The sequence below is a fragment of the Ruditapes philippinarum genome, unplaced genomic scaffold (assembly GCF_026571515.1).
Source record: "Ruditapes philippinarum isolate M1 unplaced genomic scaffold, ASM2657151v2 ctg2319_1_1_1_1, whole genome shotgun sequence".
NCBI classification, from domain to species: Eukaryota; Metazoa; Mollusca; class Bivalvia; order Venerida; family Veneridae; genus Ruditapes; species Ruditapes philippinarum.
In genome coordinates this window covers 119,787-128,378 of record NW_026851975.1, presented here as the reverse complement: position 1 = coordinate 128,378, position 8,592 = coordinate 119,787, and positions in this window count along the sequence as shown.

The following is an 8,592-nucleotide window of genomic DNA, read 5'->3' as shown; positions in this document are numbered from 1 at the left end:
TTTTTTTTTTTTTTTTTTGTTTTTGTTAAAATAGATAAAATGTCATATAGGATTATAGACCAGGGGCATAAGTGTGACTGTTAGATAAATTAAGTGTTTGGAAACTTGACCGGATCCCCCAGAATCGAGAAGTTTAACGATGTTTAAGATAAATTGGAAAAAAATCAGACACCATAATTTTATACATAAAAAGACCCCAAATAATCAATGATTTGATGTAGAAAAATCCCTTTCATTTCACTAATAAGCACATATTACAATAAGGAATGCAAGATTAGAAAATTCCTTATAGCAATATATTACAATATTTGACTTTTATTTATTTTATTTTTTTTTTTTGGGGGGGGGGGGGTTAGTTGAATTAGGAATTTTCTCGTCGACATTGGGAAATAACTTACTTTTTGGCATTGGGAAATTGAAAACGTTTTCACTTCAATTACATAACAAAAGTTGAACATTTTATTTATTAACCAACTGTGATACGAGATTCAGATATTGTACATATCAAGATTTGTGTTAATTTATTGTTTATGTGCATTTTGAATATTATATATTTGTTCATGATATGTATGTATTCGTTTCGTGTATTTTGTACAAGAATCGTTGGAATTGTTTGTTATACATTACATGTTTTTTTCTTCAAAACTTATGTCTAGACTATTTTTGCTCTTAGTGTTGATTTGTTGCTATTTAAGATCATACTTGAAAAGTTCATAGTACTGATGTGTTGTGTGTTATATAGGTTATGCATTTAAGGAGCACATCTTTAGTAATGGTGTTTTTTTACGCTATCCAACGGTGAGTTTATGTTTGTACAAAGTTGTTGTCATAAGTATAGAGCCAGTATACAGGCACATTCCAGTATACAGCCAAGCCAGTATACAGGAACATTCCAGTGTAGAGCCAAGCCAGTATACAGGCACATTCCAGTATAGAGCCAAGCCAGGTTACAGGAACATCCCAGTTTAGAGCCGAGCCAGGATACAGGCACATTCCAGTATAGAGCCAAGCCAGGATACAGGCATATCCGTACGATATGACCAACCTATATACTATCTTATATTTTAATTTTAGTAATAAAACTCGATAGTTCCTTAAACACCAAATGAACTGATTTAGATTTAAAGGTAAACAGGACTGTTACTCATTTACAAATTTTCTGTAATTTCCGTTCAAATCCGTTCGAGTAAGGTTTACAATGTACTGGTAATGGGCAAGGTGTTCCGGATGGTGTACTTATGACATACATAGGATAAGGTAAAAAGAGTACTATGGGTTGTTATTTTGTTGTATATAAAATTCAGTACGTCATTTCGTCATGTATATAAGTTTGTATTTGTCATTAGAAAGATACAGTGCCTTCTGTGTTAATGTCCTGCAGTAAAAATTGTTTCTATGACTGTTTTATTGTTGTTCTGTCATAATATTATTGTTAGGATTTCAAAAAAAAAAAACGCCAAAAAATACCCATGAAAACCCCTAAACTCTTTACGACGATTTGTTGAATTATTTGTATAATTCTTAACTTCCTTTTCATTATATTCAGCGAAACAATTGAGATCATTGTCAATAAAACAACAGTTGACTGTCTAGGAGTTCGCCATATTGGTATCTCTTTTCGACTAATGACGTCACAGTGAGAAAACACCTTTTCATGAGTGTTTAAAAAATGTACCGAAAATAGACAATTTACGAAAAAGTGCATAAAGAAGGCGGGAACGGTCCAGAATACTACAGATATTACCTCTAAAGTATTCTACATTTTCCTGTGAGTTAGGAGTTGCAAAGGTTATAATTAATATAAGTTTCAAATATATAATTTTCATTTTTATATAGTGGTGTTATAGTCTTTTGTCATCGTCTTATATTTTTGAATATTTCCGTCCTGAATCCATACATATCCGTTTTTAGTATTTTTTGTTTTACACATTTTACTTATACTTTTTTTATATTTTTCTAATATTTGTTAAGTTTGATATTTGTCTGTGATGTTGATAAAGAAATTGATATATATTATTTTTCATATTTCATACAAGTGGATTTTACACACATACAAATATTATATAATATTATATTGACTAAATTAAAAGCGAGTAAGTGTCTGAATGCCATGATTTCGGACCCCATTGAGCATAAGAGCCGCCATATTTGATTTTTGTTCAAATGATGACGTCACGGTGGAAAAACTTTTCTCACGTGACACAAATGTTTGAAAAATGTCTGAAAATAAAAATGATTACGAAAATTTTTTACCGATATTACGCTGAATAAGTCGATATTACAATTTAAGGGTTACTTTATTTTTTCTTAAACATCAAATCTTTCACAATTTTTGTGGATTCGGCATTTTGCGGGGGAAATTAAACCATTTTTAAAGTTATTTTTATGTAGTTGTTGAATTCAATTTCGAAAAATGTATAATTATTACACAGTAACGGTTGATCATGTTTTTTTTCTACGTCACCACTTTAGTTTCTGTAATTGTTCACATACATGTAAATCTACGGAAAATAAACATGTTTTACAAAAAAAAAATGTGTTGAATTGTGTTTTATCATTTTATTTTGTTGACTGAAGGGCCATTCAATGTTAAGCCTTCTACTGTTATCATATTTGGTCATTCAACTAAAGCTTTCTGACAATTTATATGTTGTTGTTATGGATGTTACTATGACGGAAAGGTTAAAGTAATAAAAATGTACTGATAAATCAAGTCTAATGTTAATAGTTGAACACTGTATGAAGATTTTTAAGATGGTTAAAGGTTCACAGGAATAGTGACTCGGAAAGTTCGTTAGTAATTATGACAATTGTTACCTCCCTTGATAATAAGCATGAACATTCTACAATACTTGTATATATACAATGTATAATGTATTTATCAAAAAGGCAAAACCTCCAAGCGAGCATTTTTACAGAATTAAATTAAATAATATATTTCACTATGCTGAAGTCACTTATAACGACCATTTCATGGTTAAAATGCTCTCTAGATTGAATCCATCCATCCGTCGGAGAACACAAATTCACTTAAAATCAAATTTCGGGCTTGATATTTTCTTTTCGGGAAAAGATGTCGTTAAACGGAAACCTAATATTGACTCGGCGTCTATTTCTTTGTATTCTATATTGATGAATAAAGTGCTTATAAATGTTATTATTTTGACTGTAAATTATTAAAAAATATGTACAGTATGCTTAAATCAGTCAAAAATTATCGTACTTTATGATTAGGCCTAATTCATCAAACGATCGTAAACGTGCTAAGCTTCCCGTTTCGGGAAAAGTACTTTAATTTGAATTGATGGTAATCGGCAAAGCATTCCGAATGTCAATTTGAATGGGAACCATGATAAGACGGGAAACCAAAAATAAAATAAGAATAAAAATACATTATTCCAGCATGTTTAAAAAAAATGCAGGTAACTTGCTGGTACTGATTACCGGTTTGTTCCAAAAATAATATGACAGGGAACCAAAATAACCTCTAAAGGAGAGCAGGCAACATTTTAATTTATTACCCATAATTGCGATGTACTTTCCTACCATCACCTTTGAAGATACGTTCTCGTTACTGTTACGCTCGCTTTGTTAGCTTAAAATATACATGTATATAAAAAAAACACTTTCACATTAAGAAAACAACATTTCTTTATTATGTATTGTGCAATAATTAGAAAGTGTTAGTTAAAAGATACAATCATATAAACAGCATTCATTCAAGTGATTTTCATATAACACAACTGAAAACTTAAAGGCACATTATGCCTCAGATATAAATATTTTTTTCTTTCTTTACAAATTTCAAACATGTAAAAAAGTAGTGTTGAATGCACTTTTTTGATAAAACTAGCATGATTTAAATAAAGTGGTAGTTTGACTTCTGCAAAAAAAATAATTCACCATAATTACTGCACTAATTGCCCAAATGCAAAGGATGCAAAAGATGACTCAATCATATTGCCAATGAGTCACGGTTTAGAACCTGTTACATGACATCAAAAATAAAAGACCTTTAACGCTTTATGAGTCTTTAAAATAAAATTTGATTATTCTTTAACTTCATGGTAATATTATTCATAAACTCTCATACATTTTGAAAGATTTCGATTCTTTCTACAGCAAAAGCAAACATCCATGTTTCATTACATACATTGAGAGATGATGTTAATATATTTCAATAAGTTTCTCTAAAATATAGTTACATAAGTGTAACTGTAAAAACAGATATTTACGCACGGTCAGATTTTTTTTACTTATTGGTGGTTTTGAATATTGACGAATGTACAAAACAAAATAAATAACAATAAAAACAACAACGTGAAACATGGAATATATTGTCAGGAAACATGATAATATTACATATATTTTCATGAGCCAGAACGGTTTGTGAAATTTATAGCTTGATGTTAAGTGCAAATATATTCCATATTTCACAAAAAACCGAAAAATTAACCTTTATATTTAATTTTACATTCAAGAAAACAGTTGTTTACGAATACACCTATTTGGTATGCAGTTGAATTGTAGAGCGCAGTAATACATCAATTGATTATTTATAGGTGCATGACAAGGTTCGAATTCAATACATAATTTCTTTCAGCCATAACGGTCTTGAAATATCATACCGAGATAATTTCCCTTGATTAAATGAATAGCTGAAGCTACTGACATTGCAAAAAAGAAACATCTGAGAAAGTAGTCTCAAAAATAAAATATGAGTTTTGGCTCCGCCCACTTTCATATTTGTTTTTTTAAGATAAGTTTACCAAGATCTATTTTTTGTAGAATCCAGAGCCTCAAAATAGTAAAAGTTGTAAAATTAAGTATCTATTAGAATTAGTCATTTTTTTTTATATATTCACCGGTATGCATTTTTTTCTGAGAGCTGGAGCCCAGAACATATGCCTGTCTGATTTTCACTTGATTTAACACTCCTTGGCTGCAATTGAATTCTATCTTCTTAAACATTTTATTTATTTTTCTATTGCATTTCAAGAAAATTTCAGGTAATCTAACAACATCAAGTTCGTGTACTAAATGTCCATTCTGAGCAAAGGTTGCGCCCAGCAAGCTGAACTTCATGTGTAGCAATGATTTATCTTACAATTTAAATTTTATTTATACATTACTGATTATGATAAACTATCAAGTTGATAAATGATTTATTATATTTTAACAGTTTGTGCAATTAGAAACACTTATATGTTATATAGGACAGTGACTAGTCTATAAAGAATATCATATATGTGAGTGCTTGTTGCCATTTTCACTTTCTCAGAAATATTTACACCTGTATGCTCAAAACATTCTATAATTGTTTAAGAGTCCTACACTATTCACATGGACACATGTCTAAATTCACATGATAAGCTTCTGTATGTGCACATAACAATTCTATTCTTTGTAAATCAGGAATGCTCGTTCTCTGCATGCACACTGTCACCCTGGAAAAGAAAAGGGTACAAAGTATTATTTTTTTGTGTAGAGCTGCTAATATCAAAGCACTAAAGGTACTGATTTAATTTAAAAATTAAAGCTTTGTTCTGAGAATGTTATGCAGGATGTTCTGTAAATTTTGTGATTTTTTCCCATATATTAGCAAACTATAGATGTAATAGTGTGGAATAGTTTCAAAGGCCTCATATTTTGCTATTAAATTGCAACAAAATGGACACTTACCTAGAGAATATGGTGTCTGTGTTATTTACCAAATTTATATTTACCAGTATAAAAATCTCAAAGCAAACAAGAACATTGGAAAGTTGTATTAAAAGATTTGATTGTATCAGGCTGCAACCTCCTAAAATGTGCTGTTCACTAGTCCGTATCACAATATCTCTAGAACCACTTTGTTTGGAGCCATGACAATGAACATTGCCAATGAACCATTTCATAAACAGTGCAGAACTGTACTTATATGTTTTTCTTCGGACAAGAAATTTGTTAATCACCTAGTTCCATATAAATGTACGAGCCTGTGGTGAAATTTTATCTTTTGATGACATTTCATTTCGAAACCCCCCAAACTATTTGAGTATTAATGAATTTCTTGCAATAACGCTTTTTAAATCTTTTGTTGGTTACGCCAACGCAGAACTCGGTCACGTTTGTTTGTCAATGATAAACCTTTTACATTAAAAGTACATATTTCAGTTGAAGACATTATATTGACTAAAGATTCATTCGTAAGTTTGTGTTTACCGACTGGAGTCTATAATGTTCATTTTTGAATGATTTTATCTTCAACAATTTATATATCATGCTTAGATGTATAAACAGCAGATAGAAATACATAAGTAAAGAGATTATATTGAAATACAGTTTGTTCTTTTACATGAATGGCAAAAAGTAAATAAGTACGATTTTCTTTTAGTTGAATATTTAGCTTCAGCAATAAAATCTATTAATAAATGTAATTCATGGACGCTTTATTCGTATACACAATATTTCCTTTTCTAATTTTAACAGTTATCTTTAAAAACAAATAGAACGATCAAAACATGACAAAACAAACAAAACACAAACAACACACAAAATCAAAACAAGTCTATCAAAAGAAGTAAAGTATGTCTATATAAAAACATGTATAACAATATGTCGAAAAAGATGTATCAGTTTACATATATTTTTGTTTTAATCTTCATGGTAACGAATTTAAGTAACAACGGTGTATTTTGTTTAGTGAAAACCAAAAACATCCGATTTATGCATATATTCACAATAATACATTTTTTGTTAGACTAAGATAGCACCGCAAATATTGAAACGGCACTAATTTTATTTAAATAAATGTGTTTGTACTCGTATAGTTAAAAAAGAGAAAAAACAGCAAAACAACTATCCACTATATTTTCGCAATGAAAGTTTTAAAAGATGAATTGGCACAATAAAAATATTCGTTCATGTTTAATTATTCAATGACTTTTTGTCATAATTTTGACATACCTGAAATAATAAAGAAAATGATATTTTTGAAAATGAGGTACATGTTGTTAAATTTCTCTACTCCATTTTATTACAGCTCAGACCAGCCTGAATTAAAGAAGTTACCCCTGCCGCTATCCATGTCAGTATGGGTATGGTAACATTTTCTATAGTCTAAAGTCGCGATGCTGTACGACAACGCCGACGGGACGAACGATAATAACTTGATGGCTGAGAGCCGCCAAAGATGAACGATAGGCTGAATTTGGCGTCCCGACCGTGCCATTATATTAGATTACTTTTGTCTTGAATAAAAACAATTTTGCTGCACGTTATATTTTGAAATTCATTTTCTAGAAGGGTATTGAGACTGCAATACAAAACAAGAAGTATCTTTAAAAGATACTCGGTCGAAATAAAAATGGTTTTCATGCAAAATTATGTTATTTCTAATCTTTCAATATAAAAAGATATGTAAGCAACGCCTGCATAGCAATTACAAAATGATTATTTCTTGTAGCTAAGAAAATACCCATTTTGTGAAGATTGAAATTGAATTAAAGCAAAATGATATTGATGATCTTTCAAAGAAGGAAACTTTGTATTTTAGATGTCCCTTTAACTTGATTTACGTTCAAATTTTGTAACCATTTTCAAATTAACCAAAACGTTAAGAACTATTCTCATACCTGTACATTTTATTTTAGAACCATCCTTTATTTGTTATTTTAGAGTGGCAAAAGATATCCCTTTCATTTTATTTTAGAGCCATTATTAAAATGGTAAGAACCATCCATTAAGTAAATGCACAACAACACGCTGTTGGCGTACTTCGCTAGAGACAGAACAACAAGACGACAGTGCGTTGGCGCATTTCGCTGACAACAAGACGAAAAGGCGACAACGCAACGCGCAAAGTGTACCAAATCAGTCCCCATACTCTATACTAACGTTTAATTGGCACAAATTTGCACGTTTTTAATATGCGTGACTCGGGATACAACGCTTCAACAGCGAAAATGCAATGGTGGCCCCAATAAATGCGTATTTCTTTAATAAATCTTTAAATGTCATTTAATATTTACCTCTCACATAGCAAATATACCCATCTGCCGGCACCATTTCTGGGTCCCGGCATCCAACACATTTCTTTTCCGACGGTTTGTAGAATGCAGCCAAACAAAACTCATAGCGAGTACACTGAATTGCGCATTGAATAATGTTTATTACATTAAGTCCAATGAAAACAGTTTCGGATTCATGGCACGTTAACCCGTCATAACTTTCATCTTTCCTGTAACTGATGAATTCAGCAGAATAAAGTAGGCAAACCGAAATGCCCAGAACAAATACGAAAAGGATATTAGCTGACGCCCTGTTGCCCATGATTTGACATCTACAAACGTACAGAAGTCCGCGTCTGTTATATCAGGAAAGGTAGTTGGTTATATTTTGTCACTACGCATGCGCAGGCTCACTTTGTCACAGTTCATCTCTCACTCGGGCATTTGTTGCGACTCAATCTAATATTTGTTATACTGCGCATGATAACTTTGTCAATTATGGTTAATTAAGGCATCAATAATTCAAGAATGTACTTTTTGTGTGTCCTTTTAATTGCAGTTATTTCATCATATATTTCGAGTTAATTAACTGTTTGTTAAT